This window comes from Drosophila mauritiana, unplaced genomic scaffold, assembly GCF_004382145.1.
Source record: "Drosophila mauritiana strain mau12 unplaced genomic scaffold, ASM438214v1 U_160, whole genome shotgun sequence".
Classification (NCBI taxonomy): domain Eukaryota; kingdom Metazoa; phylum Arthropoda; class Insecta; order Diptera; family Drosophilidae; genus Drosophila; species Drosophila mauritiana.
This window is the reverse complement of record NW_022881291.1, coordinates 8205-16408: the sequence shown is the minus strand read 5'-3', so window position 1 is coordinate 16408 and position 8204 is coordinate 8205.

The window sequence follows — 8204 nt, the reverse complement described above, 5'->3', positions numbered from 1 at the left end:
CTCTCGGATTTTCTCGATAGAGAAGACTCACTAGACGCTCGCGTCACTGGTCGGGAAATGACCAACCTAGGAGTTGTCTTCGAACTGGTCGATGGCAAAACCATTGCTTTCGGAGTGGGAGTCGCGGTTTTGACCCTGGGACTAACGGACTTGAGTGCTGGCTTACCGCGAGTGGATAGCGGAGATTGCGGGTTGAACTTTTGTTCTTTTCCAGGTGCGGGTGTCTTTTTCTTGTCTCCCTCTAGGGGCATGCTCAGCTATGCCCTAGGAGAAGGAAGTCAAGAAGGCCTGCACGCCGCAAAAAATGTGGAATTGAAAAAGAACCAGACACAGAGGGTACCCAAATCTGGATGGACAAAGGATCCCGTCGGAATTCGGGAGAATGTTGCAATTGGGATCTGGAGATTGGAGCACGAAAGAAAAAAAAAATCCCAATTTTTGTGAAATAAGGCCCCAATAGATCTTCAATCAACTGGAAAAAAGCATAAATGAAGCACAATAGAGCTAAAATTCAGTGTGAAAAAATAACTAGAAGGATTCACAAAAAAAAAAAACAACAGCTAGAGTGAAGTCCACAAGAAGATATAGCTATATTGGAGTCTATAAAAACAATAGATCAAATTTATAAAAAAAACTATGAATTGCAATTTCTGGAAAAATAGCTAAAAAAGAGCTACCAGGTGGAGTCTGGATAATAGCCAAGGATTTATAAAAAACCGCTACCGACTGGAAATCCCGAAAAAAAATAGCTAATATATAGAAAATAGCTATAAACTTGAATTTATAAAAAAATAGCTACCGGATTTAGGAGCACAACGAAAAAAATCGCGACAATTTTATTATTTTAATTTAGGAACCAGAAATAGGAGCCAGAAATAGCCTGTAAAAAATTATTATTTGGCTTGAATAATTATTAAATAATCGGGTCAGTTTTTTTCTCTTAAATTTTGTCGTCGGACTTATTTATTTTATTTTATGTTTCGATTCTAGGGTATTCTCTCGTCGCTATGCGCCGGTTTTTTGTCAGGGCAATAAAGAACAAAGAGGAGACGAAAGAACTTGCACTTGGCAAGCCTATGTAAATCGCGACTGTGTGTATGTATATATGTATTATTTGGAGTTTAATAGGGGACTTGCAATATGTACTTATGTATGGAGAAACATATCTATGTAATGTAATCTCGGAAGAAAAAAGTCATGTTTTATTTTATTCTGTATGTCGAGATTTGTGTTTTATTTTGAGCCAAGAGATAAAATTTGTTCTCAGTTCGGGTTCGATATTATTTATTATTTTTGGTAAAATATTTTATTTGTGTATTAAATTGGTTAAATCTATGGAGTGATTCTTATATATGTATGTAGATGTGAATTTTATTGGAATATATGTATGTCAATGGATATTGAATTTGTGGTTTGTATATTTTATTGAGGCAAAAAACATTAGTTTAGCAGCGGACGATAATAGTGAATTTTGGACAGTGTTTAAAAAAAAAACAAAATGTATATACTTACGTAGTTATTAATTTGTTAGTCGAATAAATGATCTGTCAATAACAACGACAAAGATCAACGCTGAAAACTTTAAATTGAAACACGAACAAATTTCGGTTATTCGGTTATTTCGGTCTTTATTCCAAGAATGTCAGCTTAAGACTACTGTACAGAGATTTTATCGGCTCGAAGTGAGTCGCGAGAAACGGGAATGTCTATTCAGTGTATTTGTGGGTGTGGGGTTTGATTTTTCTATATGTGTACAAAAGAATGATATGTAAGCAAGAATGTGAATTGGTTTCATGTGCTTGTGCATGTGCAAGATTGTATGTACAATGCTTGTAAGCGTAATATGTGAAGCATATTATGCTACTTCCCTCCCCTTAAAAGGAAGCTTATGCTTGCAATGGGCTTGACGCATATAATCTTGGTAATGCAGTTGGGTTTGTATCTTGTGTTTCTATAGTTGTTTTTGTTATTTTTAGTTTTAAATAGATACAAACTATACAAAACGTGAGGCTAATGAGTGATACGATAATAAAGCCTGTAATATTATTATTTGATATTAGTTTTACAATGTCCTTATGTTCTATTGATTTTATTTTTTATTAATTCGATGGGTGTGTACAATAGTGTTAGATTTAATTCGGGACTCAGCTGATTTTCGCTTAACGTTATTTTTCCTATTTTGATTTTACATTGTTTTATTGTTATTATTTTGTTGCCGTTAATTATTAAATTTTCATTTATTTCTTGGCAATCTCGTTCTATAATATATTCCAAGTAAGGATATTGTTTCGTTCTACATATTTAATTATCTAGTTAACTGTTGTAGGAATGAAATTGCATATTGGTTGAGTGTTTCAAATAAATATTTAAATTCTGTCTATTTGTCTGGTGTAAAGTTATTCCGCCAAGTTCTCTTCGCATTTTATTGTATAAAAGGTCAATTTGAGGAATGTTATGTCACTATGTTGAAATAGTGAGTTAGGTTATCTATATCGGAAAGGTTTACGCGAAGACAATGATGTTCATATTCTGAAGGGATTTGAATTGTTTTATCGGAAAATAATCCATGGTTAGTATTAATGTTATTTATTTGAAAACGTAAGGAGGAATATTATGATGAACCATGGGCCTGTGGAATGTAAAGTTTATTAATTTTTTTCTGTTTTTTAAATTGGGTCTTGTAGTAATGTGTTTCTCTATTTCTATTGGTGATTTTGTAATGGTCTTCGTCAATTTGTTCGACGTTCCTTGTTAATTTAAAAGGGTTTTCTAATTTCCCTTTTTGCAACGGTCCCTTCCTATATCTAGTGTCGACGTTGTATTCTGTTCGGTCTTTGTTTATTTCGTTGATTTTAATTTCTTTGTTGTGTTGTGTATCTAATTTGGTTGTCCAGCATAAATAAATATGTGGGCAGGAGTTTGTCCAGTAGTATCGTGTTTAGTTTTGTGGTTGTAAATGTAAAGGATCGTTTCTATTTTACTGAGGTTGGCTTCATTGTCATCGGAATTTTTTATAATACGGATTTTTTCATTTATCGTTTTGTGAAGCCTTTCTATATCTGCAACACCTGTTTTTGTAGTGTTAAGTTGTAATTCCACATTTTCAGTTTCGAGCCAACGTTTGAGGGCTAAGCTAGAAAATGCGCCATCTCTGTCTGCCTTTAGGATTTTAGGTTTTCCCAACTGATTGAATATGCGCATTAGAGCATTTTTACATTCTATCCAATCTTTTGTTTTTATCTGCTCGAGGGTGGCAAATTTAGAGGAGTAGATATCTATTACAAATTTATCGCGGCAATATTCGGGTTTAGGGGTGACCTTCATTGGCATTTTTGAATTTCGGTGTTCTGTTTTTGCTAAGTTACAAACTTGACATTCGTTAATTATATTTTGAATGAGGAGTTGGCTATTTGGGAAGTAGTATGTTTCGCTGAAAAGTTTTACAGTTTTCTGTATTCCGGGGTGTAAGAGTTTTTCATGTGTGTTTATTAGTTCTTTAAAATTTGCGTACGTGGGAATGTTTTTTAGTAAGATGAGGCTTCGGAAAATTTTTGTATGTCTTGGATTCATTGTCTCCTTATATGCTTTTTGAATTACTTCAAAATCTGCATCGCTTTCGATGTAAAGAGCGCTGGTTTTTGAACAGAAATAATCGAGTAGATATCGTTTGGCTATTTCGGGGGTCATTTCTTTATAAGAAAGGTGTATAATTTGTTTTTTGAAGTAAGATTCTATTTCTGTACTATTGGGACCTTTAGTAAAGATGATTTGCCTTTTATATTGATTAATAGCTTTTTCTGATAGTCCGATCAAATTGTTACTGTCCTCTTCGGCACTATGTTGTGTAGATTCACCAAAAAATGTTTGTTCTATCTTTATTCTAGAAAGTGCGTCTGCTACATAATTTTCTTTTCCTTTTATATATTTTATGTCGAAGTCATATTCCGAGAGTCTAATTTTCCATCTTGTTAATTTTGAATTAGGTTCTTTTAGTTTGTATAGCCAGCACAAGGTTTGATGGTCGGAAGCTACTTCGAAATGTCGTCCTAAGAGATAGTGTCGGAAGGTTTTAGTGGCCCAAACTATTGCTAATAATTCTTTTTCTATGGCGCTGTAATTGACTTCGTGTTCATTTAATGTTCTGCTGATGTAGCTAACAGGGTGTCCGTCTTGTGATAGAACAGCTCCTAAAGCTACATTGCTGGCATCTGTTGTTAATGTAAATTTCCTCTCGAAATTCGGTATTTTTAGGATCGGGTCTTCAGAGATTAATAATTTTAACTTTTGGAATGCTTCTAAGTATTCTGAACTGTTTATATCTATTGTTGCTCCTTTCTTTAGGCACTTGGTCAGTGGTTTGGTAATGTCAGAAAAGTTAGGTATAAATTTCCTATAATACCCTGTGAGTCCTAGGAAGGCTTTAATTTCTTTAGTTTTTCTTGGTAATGGATACTTGACTATAGCTTTTATTTTATCCGGGTTTGGTTTAATCCCGTCTTTAGTGATAACATGTCCTAAGAAAGTTGTCTCTTGTTTTAAGAATTCACATTTGTTTAGTTGTATTTTTAAATTTGCCTGTGATAATTTTTCGAGGACAGCCTGTAAGGCTTGAAGGTGTTCTTCTAATGATGTGGAGAAAACTATGATGTCGTCTAGGTATACTAGGCAACATTTATTTAAAAGCGGACGGAGTAAATTATTCATACATCGTTGAAATGTAGCGGGGGCATTTTTAAGCCCAAATGGCATTCGCGTGTACTCGTAGTGTCCATATTTTGTAGAGAAGGCAGTTTTGGCTATTGACTCTGAGTCCATTTCTATTTGATGGAAGCCCTTTGCAAGATTTATTGTTGTGAAATAATATGACCTCCCTAGTTTTCCTAATATTTCATCTATGTTTGGTATGCGGTATCTGTCGTTTATTGTTATTTCGTTCAATTTCCTATAGTCTATTACGATACGAAGCTTCTGCTGTCCAGAAGCATCTAGTTTTTTAGGTACGACCCAAATGGGGCTACAGTACGGTGAATTACTTTCTCGGATAATACCCTGTTCTAGCATGTCTTGGATCTGTTTTTCTACCTCCTTTTCATATGTCTGTTGGAAACTATAAACTTTAGAGTAGACGGGGATATTGTGTGTGGTGTTGATAACATGTTTTTCTTGGTTTGTGAACGTGAGCGTGTCACCTTCGTGAAATTGAATGTCTTGGTATTTTATCAGTAGGTTAATTAATTTTTGTTTTTCTTCTACGTTAAGGTGTTCTAGTCGGAACAAGTTTTCCTGAAGTGTGGAGGTTTCTAAATAGGTGGGGTCTTGTGGAAATGAAGGGTCCATTTGGATATGATTCCGTTCTGTAATGTTATTACTGTCTTTTATCTTATATATTTTGTTAAATAGGGTAGCAGTTTTCTTTTTATAATCGATTATTGCTTTGGCTTCGGACAACAATTTGCGTCCAATCAGCATGTCATAATGATCCGAGAACGGGTGGATAAAGAAGTCTTGGGCAACAGGGAAGTAGTTATTAGGTGGTATATTCGTAAGTGTGTTAATAATTAATGGGTCATTACTAGTGTGGATTAGCTGATTGGTTTCTTGTATTGGCGTATCGATTAGACATTTCAATTCAGTATTATTATGTTTTATCATTATATATTGGTTTGACCCGGGGCTACTAACCGAAAATTTTCTGCTTGTTCGAGGTCAACTGGTTCGTTGTCATTTGTTGTTGGTATTTCCTCTTCTGTTATCTCTGAATTGTCGTAGTTCTGTTCAGGGGGAAACTGAATTGATTCTTGAGTATAATTCAACTGGTAGGGATAAGGTTGAGGGTGAAAATATTCTGGATAGCAGGGATAATAGTAGTTATAATTATAAGGATTTTCGGGTTGATTAGACGTTACTTCCTGGTATCTTAGCTCTCCTGTGCTCATCTTAGACTGTCCACTGTCTGATGGTCTCGGTCTTTTTATTGGGTTATTAGTTTGTACGTTTCTGTTTTGAGGATATGTTGTGGGCATGTTAGTGTGGCTAGGTCCAAATCGGTTTTGGTCAAAAATATTTTGTCTGTTAAAAGCTGGGATTGGTCTGGGTACTTGTGACATGGGTATGTTAGATTGTGGGTAAATGGGTCTATTTTGATATTGAGGAACCGTGTTTGGGATAAACCTGGGCATATGAGAATGTGGTTGGTGATAGGGTTGATAGACGTTATTATAGAATGGTTGTAAGGGTACAAAAGGTCTAATTTGGTTAATCATTTGTCTATTTTGGGGGTTGGTTGTTATTCGGTTTGGAATTGAAGTTGGCTTCATATTATCTTTACTTGAGGTTGGTGCCTCATAAAGACCTTTTTCTTGTAATATATTTATTAGCGATCTCAGGTTTGGAATATTACAGTTAACTATTCTGAGATAAATGTGGCTTGGAAGTTTTTGAATTAGATTTTCGATGCTGGTTTGTATTAATCTAGTATAGAGAATGGTTTCGTTAGTATTATTTTCCAGTTCTAATTTACTTATCTGTCGTTTTCTTTCAGTTTCTTCGAGGAAATGTCGAATGTTACCTCGATATTGTATGTTCCTGAATTCTTCCAGAAGTTGGTGGTTCGGTGCTTGGGGCTTGTAGTTAAGTATAAGCTGAGTCCTGAGTTCGCTCCAGCTGCTGAGGTTGGTTACTCCGAGAGTGCGGATAACATCGCCACTGATGTTCCGTTCGATGTGTCCAAAGATTATTAGCTTTTGTCTTTCATCTGTGGTCTGATACAGAGCCAAGATGAAGTCGACGCGACTGATGAAAGTGTACAAAGTGTTGGGATCTCCGTTGAAAACCTCGATTGCGTGTATTTGTCTTTCTACTTGAATCATGTTTGATTCAGACAATTCTATTTGTGCTGGTGCTGCTACGGCCATCGTGGTTTGTTGGTTTGAATTTTTTTTGTTAGTGTCTTTATTTAGGTTTGTGATTTGGATGGGATTTGTGTTCTAATTAATGGTTTGTGTCTTTGCTTATTTTTTTTTCGTATTCAGAGTAGGCACATAAAAGCACGGTGCTATCAAAAAGAATGAGCCGATAAAAAAAAGAGGCTCGCTTACAGTTAGTTCTGAAAACAGAAATTGCTCACAAGCAACGTTGGGCGCGAAAGGGTTAATTTCCACTTATTTTCACTGTTATTATTATTGTTCGCTTATTTGTGGTTAAGTTTATTTGGTTTTCACTTAGTTTAACTGGTAATATTGTAGTTCACTTAGTTGTAGTTACGTTTTATTTAAGTTTTACTTAGTTTAACGGTTATTATTTTAGTTCACTTAATTGTAGTTACGTTTATTTAGTTTTCACTTAGTTTAACGGTTATTATTGTAGTTCACTTAGTTGTAGTTACGTTTATTTAGTTTTTACTTAGTTTAACGGTTATTATTGTAGTTCACTTAATTGTAGTTACGTTTATTTAATTTTCACTTAGTTTAACGTTTATTATTGTAGTTCACTTAGTTGTAGTTACGTTTATTTAGTGTTGCGCACTTAGCTATTTCACATTGTTTTGAGTAACCTTTTGTGGATTTACTACTCAGTGAATTCAAAGGCGTCTTCTTAAAATTTGATATAATTTTAAGTTTGTTTTTTTTTTTCAATTTCACTATCACTCTGTGGTTTCGGATATGTTTTTGGTTCTGAACTGACTGTACCGATTTACCGACGCGAGCTTTTGAAGTTGTAGTTGTAGTTGTAGTTCTTTAGCGGATGATACACAGAGAATTGAATATGTTTAATATCGCATCAATTGGTATCATCCTACCGACTGCGCCACTTACGTAGTTATTAATTTATTAGTCGAATAAATGATCTGTCAATAACAACGACAAAGATCAACGCTGAAAACTTTAAATTGAAACACGAACAAATTTCGGTTATTCGGTTATTTCTGTCTTTATTCCAAGAATGTCAGCTTAAGACTACTATACAGAGATTTTATCGGCTCGAAGTGAGTCGCGAGAAACGGGAATGTCTATTCAGTGTATTTGTGGGTGTGGGGTTTGATTTTTCTATATGTGTACAAAAGAATGATATTGTATATTGAGATTGTATGTACAATGTAAGCGTAATATGTGAAGCATATTATGCTACTATATATATATACGTATATGCGCTTGGATACCAGCGGATCACCGTGAGACGAATTAGGGGGCCGGTATTGGCAAAGT